Consider the following 17,052-nt stretch of genomic DNA (forward strand, 5'->3'; position numbering starts at 1 on the left):
AGTGTGTCTCCAAGTTGTAAAGAGCACCTCTCTGCGATTACTTTTGTTTAAATCCTTGCGCTCACCAAAATCACCTCGATTTAATCTAAGATGAGTTTCAACTAGTTAACTAGTTTACACTTGAGCCCTAATCTTGGTCAGTGGAATAACCAAATTACACTTTGTCAGTGTAATGGATATACATATGCATATCTGCAGCATATTGATAACACTGCAACCTAATCATCTCACTAGCTGTCTAGTAGGTTCACATATACATTGAACAGGATGGGTTATGGATAGAGTACTGCAGTTTCCTACAGGAGAGTGTCCTGGGGCTAGGTGAGCAGTTCCATAGTACTTTGCCCAGTATGATGCTCTACTCTGGGTCCTTTCCAGGAGGAAAGAGAAGATAAACTTAAGCACAACTTCTCCTATCCCTGCCAAAGCTGACAGGTGCAGAAGCAACCTCTTGGTCAATGATATCAAACTCAACAGAGACAGCAAAAAAGAGTCAGCATGGACATCTGGGGATCCATTGAAATCAAGGAAAGTTTTGCCCTTGATTTAAATGGAGACAGGATTTCACCCATGGCCTTTAGTCACAAGGGAGATTTTTGTCCAACAAGAAACCAGTCTCTATATCATAAGCCGGAATCATTCCGGAAAGCATTAAGGTAAATTCACGATTACAGATAATGCCAGAGCTGGTTCACCACAGTTTTCTCTGAGTGATAATTGGCACAACTGTATAACTGGTTTCTTGATGTTGCACTCAAGAACACTTTGAGGTCTCCCCATTTTTCATGGAATGGCTTGTGAAACACTTTTTCTGCCTTAAAATTTTCCATAGATGTTCCAGGGCTACCATTTCTGTTTTTTTATATTTATATATACAAAACCAATCCTCCTTCCCCTGCCACTAATCTTGGGAATCTGATCCTCTGTCAGAATTTTTAAAAGCTGCTTACCAAGAAGGACCAAGTTCTGTTCCTATCTCTGCCACTAATTAATGTTCATAAAAATACTGCTCTAATATTGGAGTAAGGTACTACTCAATAGGAGTTTGGGTGGCAAAATCAGGCCCTTTGGGAGGGAGGCTAAATCATGCTGCAGTTTAAAGTACCAAACAGCAATAAACAACAATGTACAGGTATTGTTTCCTCCATTAACAGTGCTTACCTCCTTAGCACTGTTCTTCTTTTTGGGGAAGGGTTTGGCTCAACTTTCACAGTATTTTTGCCTTTGTAAAAAAATTTTACTGCACACTGCTGCATTGTTGCAGAATTGACACATTTAAATTGTTACAGTTTTTCGGTGATAATTCCACAGAGCACAGTAGTAATAAATGAAGATGAATCTGCAAAATCTAGATGAAAGTCTGTAACATGACACAGTCACTGTGATGCCCCAAATGTAGTTGAAGATGTGAATTATTTTTGTGAAATTATTCAGTCTTAGCAGATCGTTTGCTTCACTATCCCTCTTGGCATTAGGTATAATTAATAAAGACTTTAGAGCCTCAGGAACAATCATCACAGTCTTTCAGACAGTGTTACATAAAGTATGTTGAATTGGTAAAAAGAGGTCAACATGTGGCATTGCAATGCCTGGAAGTAAAAAATAGTACTTGATAGAAACACACAAATATTTACAGTGAAAGCTGTTGCAGTTACCTTCTTTATGATGATGGCTCAGCTTTTCCATTTTCCAGCAGTGGTTTATCTAGGAGGCTTATTAATCTAGTATAGTTCTATTAGAGATTTTTATTTCTGAACAGCAGTTCTGACAGAGATCATAGGTTTGTCCTACACAGTCTCTTGTGTGTGATTGCAAATTAACTAGCGTTCCTTGATGCACACATTAAGAGATGTAGCACTGACTTTGGAATGAAGATCAATAATATTTGATCGCTGAATCCTTTGTCTTGTTGCAAGAGGAAAGTTGCCTAAAGAAAGCATTCTATTTGCACAAGGAATACAAAGCATTGGAAACAGCAAAACACTGATCTGTAATAAGTCAATTTTGCAATGTAGATAAAAATCTGAGAGAGAAAATCAGAAATGTTCCAGTTAAACTGTTAAATGTGAGGAGGCTATCTTTCTAGAATGCACTGTAAATAGATCCCTATCATTTAATGTATTTTGATCTTTCTTGACTAGACTGTCTTACATGACTGAAGTGAATTATAATAATTAATCCCTAGGGTTTTTCCTTGCAAAAAATAGAATCACCCCATTGTTTACTTTTAGATTTACTTTTAAATCTCCTGGAACATGAGTTGACATTCCTGTCTTACCAAAAAGAAAGGATTGAGTAAATGAAGAGATTATCAAGGTGTATGTGAAATGCTACTTAAACTATCTCTTATACAATACAGATTTGAAAAGTTTGGCTTCTGAAGGACGCAATACACTTTTTTAGAATTGCAAGGAACTTTTGGTAACAGGACTCCCTATGACTTTAATGAGAATCTTCCATCTAAGTGTCCCTGCACTGCTTTGGTACTGGACTACTTTTGCCACAGCATCTATGCAAAATAATGGGTCAATTCTACCACCATTGTCTGTATTGAGTAGTACCGTATTATAGCCCATATTCTAATATTCAGTTTTAGTATCCTACTCATTGAGAAATCCCATTGATTTCAATGGGAATATTCAAGGAGTAAAGTACTATTTGCCATGAACTGGGTATCAAATATACACTTAGTCATCCCATTGAAATTGGTGAGTAAATAGTGCATATACATTATGATTTTGGGCAGTGTGTCCTTATCACATCAAAAATCCTATGTAGGTACAGTGGCAAATGTAATTGTCTGTTATCAAAGAAAGGCATGGATTTTTAGATGCAAGATTCATGTAAAAGTCATTGAGAGCCTTGCAATTTCTTTGCATCTCTTTAAAAAAAATTATTGCTCAGTGATGAACTTTTCAGCTATGTGCTGTGTAAAAGTTAAAATAGTATTTTAGAGTTACCTTATCAATCTCTTCTTTGAGAGCTCAGTACTTTCAATGGGACTGTTGGGATACCCACTGTTCAGATAGTAAGACATAGTGAGTAAGATTGGCAGACTTGGGTCCAATAGTTGTTACATACATAGGCTGACTTGATGCTGGGCTTTGGCTGTAAGTCAGTAGTGCAGCAGTTAGTGGCTCTCCTAGCTGGAAATTAGTATTTCATTTCAGATGTTTTAGCTGCTGCTTCTTGTGTTCTTCCACCACAATCACAGGTTTTTCCAGTGTCGGGCACATGATATGGCCCGGTCTGTAGCCCTCGCATACAGTTCCTCTAGGAACCTGCAGACCAACAGATGTTCAATGTGGACAATAGGCAATCCCATTCCAGATTATGTCAAGTTATTTATTGGCTTCATGATTCTAAAGATGCAAGAGACTCACTTGTGTTTTGGCTGGATTGGTGCACAATTGGATCTTGTAATAGACCGAGAGCCCAGACAGCACCGATGTTAGCATAGTCTCTGTCTGGGTGAGAACCTTGGCTTGGTCGTTGGCATAGTTAAAACTTTTTGTGCTGAGATGGATTGGTTGATCATTCTTGTAAAATGTTGAAGAGTATTGGTCATAGCAGGAGTGTTCACATCCTGGCTCCTACCAGATCCTGTGAATTATGCTGAATAACTACCACATTGATGATGATTTTTAGCTGAGAAGCCAGTGCTCATAATTTCGTTACACCATAAAAACTGTGACCATGTTTTACCACTGTATTATGAATAATTTCATAGGATGAAATAACCATTGTTTGAAATTATGAAATGGTAGAAAGTTCAAATCTGGATATCAAGTTCACTTTCTCAAGGCTACTTATAGGGATGACCATTATTAATTTGTGTTTTTCCAGGCTGATTTTGCCTTTCCAAACTGCATTTGATAACTGTCAAATCTTTCTTTTTCTCTAGAGATATATAAAGGATCAACATAAGTTTTGGCATAAAGTCATGATGAACATTTATGAAGTCAGCCAGCTTCTTTAATACTGTTTAATTAAATTTCTATATCCACTGTTTTGGACCACTTGTATCTGTGTCTGTCATGAATATGTAAAAATTTGAAATTTCATGGTTACCTAAGGGATAGAACTTTGATGGTCAGAAAGTACAGGCTTCTCCTACTTGACCCAAAGCATTATGTCTGTTAGCAATATAGAGCCTGTCACATAGATGACCATTTCTGATTTTATCCAGTAGATGGCATTGATATATATTCACAATAGCGTGTTCATTACAGTATCAACTTCATGACCAGTTCTATCTTCTTGTTCTGAAAATCCTAAATGAGATACTATGTTGTCTGTGGATGATATACTTTATCATAGTACTGATATCAGCCAACATTAGTTAAAATATTGGCAAACCTACAAAAGATTTTTCTTGTTTTGAGGTGAAAGAGTAATGTCAGTAACTTAGTCTGCACCACCACATTTCTAGAGTCTTTTTAGCAGGAAAGAATTATTCAGGCAGCTTTCCATCAGGGTGGAGTTGCATGTTTCTTTCTGAGTATAGCATAGGATCTGTAGTTTTCCACTGGCTATAACTTTCAAAGTACTGTTCCTGTTGAGGGATGAACATTCAAGAAAAAAAAAAGGAAAAACACTGGTTGGAACTATTTTTGAATACCTTTTTAGTCCAACAATGTACAATACATTTGTTAATACATTCAGATTTTCATGTCATTTCACTTACTTTTAGCTTCAACTTTCTGTTTTATGTCTTTCATTTTGGGCTTCTACCTTTTCCCCATCTTCCATCCATTACTGAAACACAGTCACCGTATTGGAATATTTTGGAATTATTTGATAGGCAGATTTGATCATTCCTTTAACCTACAGGTCAAAAAGGAATTCACTATTTTACATCCCCATGGGATAGCTGATCCTGGTGGCTACTAAGTTTCCCCAGTTTCTATCTGGTTCTACACTCTGGCATGGAAATGGTTGCTTTGTATGTATTATGATCTTGTCTGCACTAGGACTTTTTTCCAAAAATTTCCTATTCTAGTTCCCACTGATTCAGCTCCATTGTTGGTAGCAGTGGTAGGAACACTAAAGCGAATTAGGTACCGGCAGCTGCTATGTTTTAAGCATCATGCTATAGAGGAAAAATTAGGAGCGTGGCCACTGGGTCTATGATTATTCAGATGTTATGTCTAGAAATCCATATATAATGGATGAACAGATGTTGCAGCTATTATTCTAGTTCAGAAAATGGACTAGCTACTAAATAGAGTGAAGTTCTTTGAGCCTTGCCTGTGACTTGTGGATGACATTATGCCCCCACAATATGATTCCATCTCTCTCCAATCTCTCATGACAAAGTTAGTTGTATTGTACTATAAGGTGCTTAGGGCAGGGATTGTTCCTCACTCCATTTTGGAAAGTGCTATTTAAACAGACCGTGCTATATAACCACACTGAAGGTAAAAATGTCATTGTGAGAGGTGTGATGAATTTCATATCCTTCATGCATTTATCTCACATACACAAGTGCATCTGTCACAGATAGTTTTTGCACTAGCTTAATAGATTTTATTAGTGAGTGGCACAATGAGGATTGTGAATTGCACTGCATGTGCAATGCCTAGATACCGTGATGACTGCCATACATAAAAGACATCATGGACAAAAGTTTTGAATATTACAGAAATTTGAAAGCTTTGTCTGGGGAAAAAAGACACTGAGAGCCATGCTATTCAGCCTCATGCTAGTCGATGTTAAGTATCCACTGCAGACTGTAAAATATGAATGACTCAGTAGTTTGAAAACGATAAAAGTAATATGTTAATTTATCTGTTTCATTGTTTGATCTTGTAACTTATGTAAACAGGGTCTGAATGAACTCTACCCTGACAGCTCTAGTTTGGGAGGGGGAGAGATTTCAGGAGCAAACTTTATTTACATGAACATACCTACTTTCCATAGGTATCTAGCAGACAGGAGTTGTGCAGCTCCAAGTGATCAGCTTTGGTTGGTGTTGGGTTACAAATTACTTTAGTATTGAATGCACGGGTAGTGAATGTTATCAGTCTTGTTACCTTCATTGTATGACAAAAGGGGAGCAGAACTGTGCTGAACTTGTCCCAATTGAGGGGTCACCCTCATCTGAAAGGGACTTGATAAGCTGGGGGCTCAAATGCCAGACCTCTGTGAAAGTAAGAGGGGTGGGGATAGGTGACCCCAACCAGGAGGGAGGGAATCTCCCAAGGGATCCAGTCTGGTTTAATCTGTTCCTCCCTCTGTTCAAAGACAGAGCTAAACAGGCTTCATTAGGAGCCTTCTTGTTATGTTAGTGCTCATATGAGAGCTGAAATCACTTGCGATGGCGCAGTATTCCTGTCCAGCCTGCAAAGAACTGAAAATCACTGAGACTGATGTGCAGAGGTCACAGAAGAGAGAGGCAGGTGGCAGCAGAAGGTGACTGACAGTCAGCTGGTGAACAAGCGGCTGGCGGGGTGGTGAGCAGAATGAGCAGCTGGCTGGTCGGCTAGCCGAGAGGAACCACAGCTGGCGAGCCAGAGCAAGTGCTCAGATGGCAAAGCAGGCAAGGTGCCTTCTTCCCCAGATGGGAGGTGAACTCACACAGATGCACCTCTGAACGCTGGGTCCTCACAGATGCACCTCTGAACCCTGGGTCCTCACTGACCAAGGACAATCACTATGAGTGGGGTATGGTGAAGGAGTAGAGAGGGGCACAGAAAAGGAACTTTTGGTTGTAGAACTCAAGAACATGAGGCAGAAGGCACTGTCTCGCACACTCTGGGGTGGGTGTCCTGCTCAGTTTTATAATTATGAATCCTGCTTGTGGCATTTTCCCTCCTTTCATTAAAAGTTTCTTTTCTATGCTCAGACTCTGTGCTCACAAGTGGGGAAGTATTGCCTCCCAGGGGCACCCAGGGGTGGTTTGTAATTTTCCAAGGTTACTGGGTGGGGGCTCAAACCAGTTCTGTGCTGTACTGTTGAAAAAGAACCCCTAGATATTGAACCCTGCCCTGGTTGCTGCCAGCTCCACCTGGCAGAAGGGTTACACTTACACACTATTATGTTTTACTAAGTGGAAAACCTGAGCTTGACTTCAAATATCCCTTTCCAATCTAGGAGACACTAAGATGCTCTGAACTCTCTTCTAGTAGGCCTAAGGTGAGGTTTGATTTGCTCAATGGTGGCATTTATTGGCTGAAAAAGTGCAGCATCAATAAAATTCAAAAAGAGCTGGCTCATTCAGGAGACTATGGATCCACCAAGCCTGCATTAAATTTAGCAGGTTCATGTATGGACATGGAACCATTATTTTTTCTTGTCCTGAGCAGATTTTATGATTGGATATCCAAGTTATGGATGACAGTAGTAAAGCGGTTAGTGTCAGGAAAAATTTTCTTTGCTTTGAAAGTCCTTACTTTCATGCATTTGTATAAAACTTTTAATGTGCAAAGTTGTGTCCGCGTTTGCATGTGCACATGTGAACACACATGCGTGCACACACAATGTCTGTCATACACTTTCGCAATTCTGTGTGTGTGTGTGTGTATGTATGTGTGTGTGTGTATGTGTATATATATATATATAAAATATGATAATGTGTATAAAATAAATAGATGCAGATTCTCCCCTGAATCATAAGAATGGCCATACTGGGTTGGACCAATGGTCCATCTAGCCCGGTATCCTGTGTTCCAACAGTGCCCAATGTCCGATGCTTCAGAGTGAATGAAAACAACAAGACAGTTATCGTGTGATCCATCCCCTGTTGCCCAGTCCCAACTTCTGTCAGTCAGAGGTTCAGGGACACCCAGAACAGGGGGTTACACCCCTGATCATCTTTGCTAATAGCAGTTGAGGGACCTACCCCCCATGAACATATCTAATTCTTTTTTGAACCCAGTTACACTTTTGGCCATCACAACATCCTGTGGCAATGAGATCCACAGATAGACTGTCCATTGTGTAAAGAAGTACTTCCTTATGTTTCTTTTAAATCTGCTGCCTATTAATTTGATTGGGTGACCCTGGTTCTTGTGTTATGTGAGGGAATAAATAATGCTTCCTTATTTACTTTCTCCATGCCATGATTGTTTTCTAAGATGAACAGTCCCAGTCTTCTTAATCTCTCCTAATATGGAAACTGTTTCATGCTCCCTAATAATTTTTTGTTGCCTTTCTCTGTACTTTTCCAAGTTCTAATATATCTTTTTCTGAGATGGGGTGGCCAGAACTGCATGTTGTATTCCAGGTGTGGGCATACCATGGATTTATATAGTGGCATTATGATGTTTTCTGTCTTCTTATCTGTCACTTTCCTAATGGTTGCTAACCTCCTGTTAGCTTTTTTTAGAATGGTGCTGCACATTGGCATGTTTTCAGAGAACTATTCACAATGATTCCAAGATCTTTCTTGAGTGGTAACAGCTAATTTTAGCCCCATCATTTTGTATGTGTAGTTGGGACAATGTTTTACAAGATGCATTACTTTGCATTTATCAACATTTAATTTCATGTGCTATTTTCTTGCCCAATTACCTAGTTTTGTTAGATTGCATTGTAACTCTTCCCAGTCAGCTTTGGACTAAACTATCTTGAATAATTTTGTATTGTCTGCAAACTTTGCCACCTCACTGTTTACCTCTTTTTCCAGATGCTTTATAAATATGTTGAACATTACTGGTCCCAGTACAGATTGTTGAGGGACCATGCTACTTATGTCTCTCCACTGTGGAAGACTAACAGTTTATTCCCACCATTTGCTTCCTATCTTTTAACCACCTACTGATCCAGTAGAGGACCTTTCCTCTTATCCAGTGACTACTTACTTCGCTTAAAAGCCTTCAGTAGGGGACCTTGTCAAAGGGTTTCTGAAAGTCCCAGTAGTCTATATCCACTGGATCACCCTTGTCTACATGTTTGTTGATCCCCCTCAGAATTCTAAAAGGTTGATGAGGCATGATTTCCCTTTTCAAACGCTGTGTTGACTCCACCCCCCACCCCCAATATTGTGTTCATCATTTTGTCTGATAATTCTGCTCTTTACTATAGTTTCAATCAATTTGCCTGGTACTGAAATTTGGCATACAGGCCTGTAATTGCCAGGATCATCTCTGGAGCCTTTTTAAAATATTTGGTGTTACATTAGCTATCCTCCAGTCATCTGGTACAGAGGCTTTTTTAAGAGAGATGTTATGTGCCACAGTTAGTGATTTCATATGTGAGTTCCTTCAGAGCTCTTGGGTAAATACTGTTTGGTCCTGGTGACTTATTACTGTTTAACTTATTAGTTTGTTCCAAACCTCTTCCTATTGACACCTCAATCTGGAACAGTTCCTCAAATCTGTCACCTAAAAAGAATGTCACGGTTGTGGGGAATCTCTCTCACATCCTCTGCAGTGAAGACTGATACAAAGAATTAATTTAGCTTCTTCGCAGTGGCCTTGTCTTCCTTGAGTGTTCCTTTAGCAACTCCATCGTTGAGTGGCCCCACTGACTGTTGGGCATGCTTTCTACTTCTGATGTACTTAAAAAACATGCTGTAAGTTTTTGTGCCTTTTATATGTTGCTCTTCACATTCTTTTTTGGCCAGCCTAATTGTACTTTTGCATAAACTCTGGCAATTCTCTTTTCTATTTTCCCCAATAGGATTTGACTTCTATGACTGATGATATATCTATGTACATGTGTATGTTTTGTGTAAAAGAAGTAGCCATATATTTTTATTTGTGAAAATAAAAATAACACATGACATTCAAAACATGGACATGGTGTCCTATATTCCTATACTATTTATCAGAATTTTCAGTGGAAGAATACAGTATGTGCTATTGACTTGACTGCTCCATGCATTCATACAAGATCTAAGGCCCCAATATTAGAGCAACGACATACCAGAATGAAATCAATTTGCAATATTTGAATGACACACAGTGAAAAATAATTCTCGAAAGTTGCTATGGTGCTTTCACAGTAGCCACTTTTCCAAGTGAAATAATTCCATTATTGTTTAAAACACTGTTTTGTTAGCAACCATATATTGCACTGACAACTAACCCCTAAAAAGTGACATTTTTGTCCTTTTGAACTAAACACATGCTTAACTTGTTTTAGGGGCTGGTCTGGAAAAAAAATCATGTAGGCTGAGAAGCTATGTTCCAATTAGTTTCAGCATGATGCAAATAAAAATGCCGGAGCTGTAAACCCCTGAAAACCAGGCTTTATAGTGGAAAAACCTCAGACCTTTAATAAATACTGTGCAGCTATAGTACTCCTATTAACACTGCTAAAACAGAAAAAAAAGCGAATTTTGTTCATAAACTGCTTCTGATTGTGTTGCATCTTTTCTTTTTCTCCATTTTTCTCTCCCATTTCACTGTGATCTGAAAGGTCTGTAGATTTATCTTGTGCCTGTCAGTTTTCTTCACATGACTTAAAAATAATTAATTGCAGCGCTCAGTGATGATTTATGATTTCCACTGACGTAATTAATGATAGTCATCAAATTTTCTTCTTAATTGAAGGAGTCACAACAAACTTTTCATATTATATGTAAAAGGAGAGCACAATAGCTAGTGGAAATTACCAATAGAGTTTTCATTTTCTATAAGCAGGAAATGGCAAGAGCATTAGTACTTTAGAGTGAAGCAAAAGTCAGAGATGGAATACAAGAAGGGCAAGAGCAGAATTACTATGTGTGATATGAAGAGCAATTTGGATAAAATAAGAAACTGGATTTATCATTAAAACTCCTAGTCAGACTCTCTTTGAGGTCTGAAAAACAAAATGTTGGTTTAACTTTGGTGGTGGTATTCCATATCTTTTTCCCTTTTTCTTTTTTTATCAAAGGAATAGAATTGCAAGTAAAAGTAGAATTGTTAGTAAAGCTATTCTCAGGATGAATGTAACCTGACCAAACCAACAAAGTATTTGAAACCTTTCTTTTTTTAAAGGCTGCTGTGGAGTATCCAAGATGATTTCTAAACCAAAGCAGTTTGAATAGGCTTTGGATAAGCTTGGAGCTTTAGGATATTTATTCGAAGCAAACATCAGAAAGTTCTGAGTCACCCAGTCAATAATTACATTGCTCAGAACATCAGTACATTACAGAGGATGATTTGCCTCCAGATTCAGTTTCTCGCTAGGCTTTAAAAGTAGAAAATTAGAAAATGACATAATTTACATTACTGTATTCTGTGAAAAGCAGAGAGAATTTTCCAGGTGGTTGTGGTAATATTTTATATGTTTAATCCATTAGTGCTTAGGAGAAATTCATACCCATAGTACAAAAAAAGTTTAAAATAACATTTTCTCTCGTTATAGTCATTCGTTAGAATAATATAATTATCTTGGAACTCGAGCAAAGTAACTATTAAATAGTTGGTATTTCTGTACATTCTACTTTTATAAGAGAACAAGTACAGTAGAACTATTTGAACACAAGCTTTTTTTTTTTTTTTTTAGCAACAGTAGATGCGTCAAATGTTGCAAACTTGATTTGGGCATTTTATGGTACTCCAGTCAGCTGCCTATTAAAAGTGTGATCAGGTAGTTTAGACTGTGACTAGCTGTGTCAACAGAAGGAAAGTGGAGGATTAGTCTCTATGGCAACAACAAAGTATCCCTGTTTGTAGACAGACAAATTCTGCTACATCTGAAAAAGATTGACAGGTCTATTCCTTTGCAACTGACCCATAGAAATTAGCAAGTAAAAGTTATTATACTGGGTTGTATTGAAGGGTTCTCAATATCTTAAAGTGCTCTTGTAAGTTTTTCTGCAGTATTTGCATGAGAAACCTGGTAGGAATTGTTCTGAGGTTTATATCTATGGGTTGATAGATTCTTTGTGGGGGAGTATTGCTGGTGAGAATAACTTAATTTTCAGTTCTCTGTATGACAGAATTGTTGGAGCATGGATTGAGGGGAAAAATACACATCAAAGGACCCAGGCTGAATAATATGCCACATTTAAAAACCAAGAGACATTTTTGGAATATTATAACTGTATGTTCTCAATGTAAGTTTAAAATTTTCTTCTCCAATTAGCTAAAAGTAATTACAATCTGGAGTTAGATTTGATGCATTCCCAGAGTTTCTGTAACTTAACCAGGTAACCTTTCTGTTTTGCTTAATGTTCTTGAGTTGGAAGACATAAAGTGCTGTAATTGAAATATTCTACTTCAGAATTAATAGTATTTTTTAAAAGAATGAAAAATTGATGTTCACATGTAATTGTTCATAGGCCTTGTTCTTAGATACTGGCTGCAGAAACTAGATCTCACCTTTAAGCCAATTATTGCAGAAGTATTTTTCAAAAACTCTTTTAATTTAATCAGTGTATTCATTGGCAAAACTCCCATTGACTTTGGATGAAGGATTGGGCTGCTTATCCTGTTTTTGAGAAGAAATGTGAAATGGATATAGCTTTCTGTTGGTCACCACCTATTTTTAGGTGGATTCTGCTGCCATCTATAACACTGTATTTACAAATACAATAATTGGATTATATTATAAAATTGTGATGAGAAAATATGCAGATGAATCATACTCCGGAATAGTTATGTAGACTAAAGAATTTTTGGAACCCACCCTTATGGTAGAAAGTAGCAATGGGTGCACCTTGAAACATTTTTAAAGCTTGGCTTACGTCAAAAAAGGCTCTAGATGTTGACTGATTAATCAAACTTTCTCCAAACTTCTTCATTCTACAGACTCTCAAGCTTTTCTGTATGAATTTCTGCTTCCAGTTGGGCTGGAAATACCACAAGAACAACTTTTCTTGTCATATTTTGGCACGTTTCTAACTAGAAACAGAAAACGCAGAGGCTTTTGAACCTCATAGTGTTTGATTTGTATTCAGTAGTTTATAAATAGGGTAGTATCCCTTTAAATACTTTGAGAGTCTTCTATTGCTGCTCACTGTGTTCTATGTTTTAAAAGCTTCCAGAACTCAAGCAAAGCAAGAGTCTGTGTACATAGCTAGTCCTTGCATGTTGTGTATATTCAGTAAATGCTGTTATTTGGCCTCCCCACCGTGTGTGTGGTTCCTGGATATTATGTTTGTTGTGTCAAAAGCAAGAAGACACAACACATTTGTTCCAAGATTTGGGAGAATATTTGGGTTAGTTTTTGTATTTTCACTGGTGCATTCATGCCTATGTAGAAATTTCAGGATGATTTATATAAAAAATTGAATCTAGATGCTGCTTTATTTCTACAAGGAAGTGACCTTAGACTAGCATAACTTTTTTTGTTTCTCATTGAAACCACAGAAGTACAGTATTCAAGATGGTGGCTGCCATGAAGTTGAAGGCGGCTGGATAATCAGAAAAGCCAACTTACCCATTAGCCTTTTTATGCTTCTGTGTTTGTAGAGACACAACTAAATTATTGGAGAACTATTTTCTATGATTCTTCCAATGTGTGCAGCTACCACACTATTCTTAGTCACCAAATAACCCTCTCATTCAGTTATTATTTGTACTGTGGTAGCACCTAGTAGCCCTAACATGGACAAAGACTCCATTGTGCTGGTGCTATACAAACCCAGGACAAAAAGGTGGTCCCTGCCACAAAGACCTTACAGTCTTGATCAGGTCTCTCCACAAAACACATACCTTCTAGGGAACCTTTCAGTGATAACTCACTAAGTATAGAAAATAGACTTTTTTTTAAAAAAAAAAGTCAAACAACACCTGAAGTTTGACCTACATCCTGTGTTTTATATGTCTGATCTGCACTGGCTATTTCTAATTTAGATATAAGATCACTTATAAGATCACACAGCAGGGACTGTATATTTCTTTTAAAGTTCAGAATATACTGTCTGTAACTAATAAGAAATAATTATTATCGTGGTGTTTGGATTTTCTTAAAGCCCTGTCAGGCAGCAGGAATTAAAAAAAGAAAAAATTGATGGCATAATTCCTAACCCCAATTTTTATACATCTCAAGGTCAAGAGATGTTGGGGAGATTTTTTTTTTAAATTGGTGTTTTAATTTTAGCCTGTATTTTTTTCTTTTTTCTACTCAAAATCACATGATACAGCCTTGTTAAGACATTGTTTAGAACAATAGCTCACTTCCCCAAAGTGCTAATGACTAAGAGATTTGTGGAGTGAGGAGTCACTTTTTTTAATTTGATGATCATCTTATTTTTCTTGCATTTAAACTGACCGTACAAACATGCAGATCCATATCGCTGCTGCTTCTCTGTTTCTGAACAGGTATTTGCATATCCTATCAACGAGCTGATCAAACTGGAGACTGGGATTTTGTGGCTTTTGACACTGTCTGGTGTGCTTTTCACCAGCTAATTATTGTTTTCAAGGAGCAGTCACTATCAGAGCATGCAAGCTTCTTTTTCCACCCCACATCAGGATAGAAATCCTTACAAGGCACCTCCCAAGATTAATTTAGTAATAAAAGAAATAACAGGAGTAACTAATAGAATGTACAAATTTAAAGATGTAGTTTGTTATTTGAGTTAGAGAAATATCATTCCTGAAGAGTGATTTATTATTTCAAATATAATGTCACCAGGCAAGTTTTTGCATCTTTATCAGTTTTAACTAAAATTGAGATGTAATCATATTATTTTAAAATGGTTCTTACACTTATAACCCTTGCAAGGGCTTCTTTTCTGCTTCTGGTAATTCATAAAAGTAATGGTCTGGGACAGAATACAGGGAAGAAGAATCCAGATGTTGGGGGATTTCAATTTTTTTTTAATCATACTGTTGCTGTTCTGGAGATGCACGAAGGATTCAACCCTCTGTTAATTATGTGCTGGCCATATACATATACCACAACAAAGCAGTTTCCCTCATTTTCTTTGTTTAGTGAATTTATATGGGATCCTTTTGGTTGGGATGGGGAGAGGAATAGAAAAGGGAAGATTGTGGTCATTCAGTTTTTGGGTTAGTAGAACACTGGTCCTTTCCTTGAAGCCAATACTGAATACTGGTTCACTATACTTGTCTGTGCTGATATCATGATACTTTGAGTTATTGATTTTGATTTAAACCAAAATCTCAGATCATGGCATTTTATCCAGGTGTTGATAGTTTACATATTTTATATTGTAAAGACTGTAGGAGATATTGCATCTTATGATTACACCTAGACTTAGACCTACTGGAGGGTAACTATTTCTGAAGCAGTTCCCATACAGCTTGATAGGAATAGATTAAAGCAAAATGAGAACTTCATCCAGAATTCAAATCAAACTAGACCTTGCACAATGACAAGCTTTGGGTTTAGAAAAAGCATTAATTACTGTTGTGTTAAATTACTTGCTATATTAAATGGCTGCGATTTTTTGAGTAGATAGCTGGTATTAAAATGTTTACCCATTTACTACTTTGTGTGGTAGGAAAAAAAATTATAGGAAACCTGTGAAACCTTGGTTGGAGGGGGCACAGAAAAGGACGAGGCAGCTATCTTGTAACATCCCCTTATTTACAATGGTGGGGTGATATTGTCTTGCACAACAAATAATTATAAAAGCAGCCTGGGAGCAGCTGTTCTTAACACTTTCCCTTCTCTGCAGTTTTACTTGAATGGAGTATGTGGACTCTAGTGTCATGATCTGCTGTAATTTTCAGGCTACATATCCTAGAATTTCATGTAATGCATTTGAGGGAGACATTCGGAAGCATAATCATTTTAGTTCTGCAAAATCAAGTATTCTTCCATTAAGGAAATAACATGCATTCCACTTATATTTTTTCAGAAGGGTGCAAATCCATTCTTTAAAAAGGGTAGTGAACGTACAAAATGGAATGAAACCTGTAAAAAAGAGCACAATTATAGCTATTCTTCTCTCTCTCTCTCAAAGAAAAGGAAAAAACATGCAATTTTGAGAATGACATGCAAGTTAAACCTGCCCCTGGTCAGCTGTAAATTATGTGATTATCACTTATGCATGATGCTGCTAGAGGAATTCCTTGGCTCTCGTTAACATGGAACAATCTCTCTAGACTTCACACACAGCAGACATACACAAGCATATACACACACATGCGTACGTGATAGTAAAAGTCAGCTGCACATTTCTAACTGCAAAATAATGTATAATCTATACAGACTCTTCAAGCAAAAGACTGCTTTATGCACCATATAGCTATTTTATCTAGCATTCTGCTTTGTTTTTTAAATCATGTTAAAGTGTACTCCAAAAAGTTCTCTCCATTCAAAACAGTAAGAGTGATTATCTTTGCTGTAGTACTATAGTAGTTTGTCAGCCAGTCACTACCACAGCACTGCAGGTATGAGCACGGAGCTGACTAGACTGTTCTTCCTATTCTACTGTAACATTGTTGAGTTGCTGATTCAGTTTATAGATATGAAGGAGGCATCACTGCAATAAATTCTGCTGCTCCTGATGTAGCCATTTGGCTCTGTGAACTTCAGGTGAAATTGTTGCTGCTGCTCTACCCCAGCCAAAGAAAGAAAAAGAACTGTAACATTGGAGGTTAGCCATAAAGGAGATGGAGTTGGAAGGACGACACCAGAGGACTGCAGGAACTGAGGTTGAGCTTTTTTCAAAGCTGCCAAGGGGATTTGGGCACCCATTTCCTCTAAAACACTCTGCCTGAAAATTAACTGTTGTCAGCCGACAACCAGGCTGCATTTCTGTTCATAACCTCCAACTCCTGGAATTACAGTGCCAGTCACTAAAAGAGGCCACTGAGTGGCATTTCAGCTTGAAACATTAGCATTATAATTGATGCATGTTCAGGTACTTTCAGCATTCCCAGAACATCCTTTTAAGCTCTTGTAGAGGACCAGTGTTCACAGCCAACGTTCAGGGATGAAGAGAGCTGGCAGCTAGGATTACTAGGTGAAAGTGAGTTTGAACCTTGCTAAGGTGGTTTTTCTCATAAAACACATTAGGTTCCCAACCCCGCCCCCCCCCAATTTTGTTTCCCCCACATTCCTGCCCCCTTCCCATACACCACCCCTTTCCTTGTTCACCAAGCCAGCTGTTCTTTTGGTCAAAATTCTGTCTTACAAATACACTTCTCCCTAGCGGGCTGCTGTTAATTCTTCCAGCCCTGTAATGGGAGGGGTGGG

This window comes from Chelonia mydas, chromosome 5 (assembly GCF_015237465.2).
Source record: "Chelonia mydas isolate rCheMyd1 chromosome 5, rCheMyd1.pri.v2, whole genome shotgun sequence".
Classification (NCBI taxonomy): domain Eukaryota; kingdom Metazoa; phylum Chordata; order Testudines; family Cheloniidae; genus Chelonia; species Chelonia mydas.